We start from the raw sequence: 4,722 nt of genomic DNA, 5'->3' as shown, positions 1-4,722 counted from the left end.
GAGTGGGGGCCTGCATGAGGACTCCTAAGCTTATCTACCAGCTTAGCTTTGGTCCGCTGCCACCATCACAAGAATTCCCTCCCTGGGAAGCCTTGAGAAACCTTTCACCAATTCCCTGGTGAACACAGATCCAAACCCCCTTGGATCTTAAAACAAGGAGAAATTAACCATCCCTCCTCCTTCCTCCCACCCTCCTTTCACCAACTCCTGGTGAGTACAGATCCAAACCCCCTTGGATCTTAAAACAAGGAGAAATCAATCTGGTTCTTAAAAAAGAAGGCTTTTAATTAAAGAAAAAGGTAAAAATCATCTCTGTAAAATCAGTATGGAAAATAACTTTACAGGGTAATCAAACTTAAAGAGCTCAGAGGACCCCCCTCTGTCTTAGGTTCAAAGTACAGCAAACAAAGATAAATACTCTGATAAAAGGTACATTTACAAGTTGAGAAAACAAAGTAAATCTAAGACGCCTTGCCTGTCTTTTTACTTACAAGTTTGAAATAGGAGAGACTTGTTTAGAAAGATGGGGAGAACCTGGATTGATGTCTGGTCCCTCTCAGTCCCAAGAGCGAACAACCCCTTAAACAAAGGACACACACAAAAGCCTTTCCCCCCCCCCCCAAGATTTGAAAGTATCTTGTCCCCTTATTGGTCCTTGGGGTCAGGTGTCAGCCAGGTTACCCGAGCTTCTTAACCCTTTACAGGTAAAAGGATTTGGAGTCTCTGTACACAGAGAGCTGTTACCTTTCCCTTTATAGTTATGACAGCCCGCTCCTCTCCCAGGCCTGTAACCTCTGGCTGAGTTACTGACGTCCTCAGATCTTGATTTAGAGACTTCAAGTGACAGAGAATCTACCATTTAGTCAAACCTGGAAGTGACCCATGCCTCACACTGCAGAGGAAAGCAAAAAAACCCCAAGGTCTCTGCCAATCTGACCTGTGGGGAATATTCCTTTTGAAAATGGGGCAAATCACGTAAATCCAGATTACAGGAGGGGCCTTTGGGGTGTATTTAGATCCTCAGCTCACATTGAAACCCATGAGAGTTAGGTGCCTAAATACCTTTGAGGATCTGGGCCCAAGTCTTTCTGGCCTCAGTTCCCCATCTGTAATATGGGGCTCGTGATGTTTTCTTTGCCTGTCTTGTCTATTTCGGTTGTCAGCCCCTGTCCTGCACAGCTATCTCCTACTAGGTGTATGTACAGCTCCAAGCGCAACGAGGCCCTGACCGCTTCATTGGCAGCCTGCATACATAGAGGCCAGTGGTACTACATCCCGAGAGGCCTGTTGCACCCAGTAAGGGCCCTCCTGAAACCTGGCCCTCTTCCGCTGGTTCCACTTCTCTTCCACCAGCCCTAGAGCAAAGATTTAAATCAGTTCAGAGAAGGGCTCAGATATGCAGCATGACAAAAGCAGGGAATGACCCCCTCCCCGCCCCTCTACCTTCCCCGCTCCGCTGTTGTTTGTCATCTAGGCTCCCGTAACAGGCTCCTGCAAGGTCTGAGGTGTGTTGGTGCCAAGCATTTCCCACCCCCGCAACCCTATCCGCTGGTTTTCCAATCCCAGCCACCTCTCTGGGCTCCCGTCTCTAGCCCATCCTCATTAACCCACAGGCCTTAATTAACACTCGCGTTGTTGCCTGCGAGAGAGGAGCAGAGCTGGCCTTCCGGAGCAGGAAGGGGAGTGAAAAAAGGTCTGCCCCGGCTGTCATCAATATATTGATCTTTCCCCTTTCTGCCCCTTCTACCTCCTGGTGTTTAATTGGCAGTAAATGAGACCAGTTGGAGGTGTTGTAATTAATGCCTGCCCACAACTCTGTCACAGCCAGGATATGGGATTGCTCTCTCTGCCTTTTTACAGCATATTACAGCCGGTCGGGAATCTTCTGGTGGAATGATTGTGGCTGAAAAGATCCTGTCTTTGGAAAATCAGAATTTCCCCCAGGAAACATTTCCATTTTTGCCCCCCCTTCCAAAAATCATCAATCCCCCCCCCCCCCTCCACCAGGCAGGCTGAGCTCTTTGGATCTCTGCCTCCACTACCCCAACCAGGCTGACTCTCCAGTAGGTTGCGTACAGATCTGTTGACAGGATTTGGGGCCTTAAAGAGAGGAAAGATATTCGGGTTCTAAAGTGGAGATACCCTTGAAATGCAAGGAAAACCTGCGCTGGCTATTATTTTCTAGCCACTGTTTCATTTGACACACACATTCACCTGTGGAACTCATTGCCACAAGAAAGCATTAAGCTTAGTGGGCTTCGCAAAATGGACTTGCCTCATGTATACAGCTAATGAGAACATCCGGCCTTATCTTAGCAAAGAACGACCAATCAAATACAAATAACTGGAGGAAGGGCTCAAAACCTCATGCTTCAGGGTCTGAATCAAGCTCTAATGGGTGGAGGTCAGGAGGAAACATCCCCGGAGGCAGGTTATGCCATCACTGCAGGGGTTCTTGCACCTTCCTCTAAAGCAGCTGGGGCTGGCCAGTGTTGCAGACAGGTTCCTGGGCTAATTTGCTCAAGTTTCCTGTGTTGTTTGTATTCCTAGTCTGCTGGGTTCTTGCCCAGCCGCATCCCTGGAGTTTGGATCTGATGCACATTTTGAGGAGGCTGGTAGAGGACGAGAGATGTACAGAGAGAGGAGAGGTCAAGCCGGAGGATGCATGGTCAGCGGGATCAGAGGAACTCTCTGGCATGGTGGCCAGCAGGGAGAGGAACGGAGACACTTAACAAGAGAAGGGGGCCAGCTAGTGACCGTGGGAGGCAGACCTGACTGGGTGTCAGAGATGAGACTCGGACAGGGGCCGTGGCCACCAGGGTGTCAGGTTCGACAGCAATGCGGAGCCGGAGCAGGGCTCCTGAAGGGACGTGGCCGGTGGGGAGAACACCTTTGGCCAGGCTGGAGTACGGGTGAGGTAGGTTGCAGGGAGGCCAGAGAGAGGAGAGAAGCGACATTAGTCCAGATGAGCTGTTACGGCACTGGCAGGGTTGGCGGCATTGGAAGAACCTAGGTGGGAGCTTGACGCCTCTCTAGCTGGAGATAACCGGGTGAACAGCCAGCGATTAGCTGCAGGGATGTCCCTAGCCAGACATCAGTTCTGCAGACTGGAGGGAGGAGATGAGGCTGCTAAGAAACAAAGTCCCCATCGATGAGAGAGGGGAATGCAGTATAGCCCGGCTCCATCCACAGCACCCATTCCATGCAGCCTTGATGGACAAGGAGCACCCTCTGCTGGAAGAAGCCTCTGGATTCTGCAGAAAAGGACCTGGGGATTACAGTGGACGAGAAGCTGGATATGAGTCAGCAGTGGGCCCTTGTTCCCAAGAAGGCCAACGGCATATTGGGCTGTATTAGTAGGAGCATTGCCAGCAGATCGAGGGAGGTGATTATTCCCCTGTATTCGGCACTGGTGAGGCCACACCTGGAGTATTGCGTCCAGTTTTGGTCCCCCCAGTGCAGAAGGGATGTGGACAAATTGGAGAGAGTCCAGCGGAGGGCAATGAAAATGATTAGGGGGCTGGGGCACATGACTTATGAGGAGAGGCTGAGGGAACTGAGGTTATTTGGTCTGCAGAAGAAAAGAGTGAGGGAGGATTTGATAGCAGCCTTCGACTACCTAAGGGGGGGTTCCAAAGGGGATGGAGCTCGGCTGTTCTCAGTGGTGGCAGATGACAGAACAAGGAGCAATGGTCTCACGTTGCAGTGGGGGAGGTTTAGGTTGGATATCAGGAAACACTATTTCGCTAGGAGGGTGGTGAAGCACTGGAATGGGTTCCCTAGGGAGGTGGTGGAATCTCCTTCCTTCAAGGTTTTTAAGGTCAGGCTTGACAAAGCCCTGGCTGGGATGATTTAGTTGGGGTTGGTCCTGCTTTGAGCAGGGGGTTGGACTAGATGACCACCTGAGGTCTCTTCCAACCCTAATCTTCTATGATTCCAATTGACTGAGCAGGAGGAGCCAGACAAAGTGGTGCCAAAGGGCACGTCTACACGGTACTGAAAAAGGAGTAGGGCTGAGTTTCAGAGCCCGGGGACCAGCCCCGGTGGCTATGTCCTCACCATTATTTTTAGCCCTGCGATTGTGCGGAGCTCCAAGGCTCGATGCCATGGGTTTTCCTTCGCAGTGTAGACATACCCACGGTGTAAGAAGGCAGACCTGCCCCCAAGGGGGCTGGGTGAAAACATTTCCATCCTATTGCTTTTTATGGGAAATTGGGTTTGAGGCAAAATGAAAACTTTCCTGGAACATGTCTGTTTCCTGTGGGAACGTGGCAGCAGGTGTGTTGGAAAATTGAAAACCTGGAAAAAAAAATTTAGTTTGGGGCCAAAAATATTCCAGGTTTTGGGGGTTCCGTTTTTCAATGAAAAACGGGGAGGGGCCGGCGGAAGAGGAAACGTGACCAGCTTCCGGCTACAATAGGGACAAGTTCGCCCCACCCAGAATGGGGTTCGATCCTTTGTGTTTCACCTGAGGTTGCTACGTCTCACAGGGCCATCATTCGCCGCCAGGGCCGGGCGGTGTTGTTCCAGGTCATTTTTCCGTGAGACTTCTGTTACAATTCCTGGTGATCTGCGGAAATCTCTTTCTCTCACGTACTCAGGATACTGCAGTAGAAGAATCTGTCTCACTGGCTGCTCCGGACTCCTCTCTAGGTTCACATGCTGCTTTGTGACTCTCACACACACACACACACACACACACACACACACACACACACACAC

Source organism: Terrapene carolina, unplaced genomic scaffold (genome assembly GCF_002925995.2).
Source record: "Terrapene carolina triunguis isolate 2854851 unplaced genomic scaffold, T_m_triunguis-2.0 Scaffold227, whole genome shotgun sequence".
NCBI lineage: Eukaryota > Metazoa > Chordata > Testudines > Emydidae > Terrapene > Terrapene triunguis.
The sequence above is the reverse complement of the archived record's forward strand: the minus strand, read 5'-3'. Positions refer to the sequence as shown.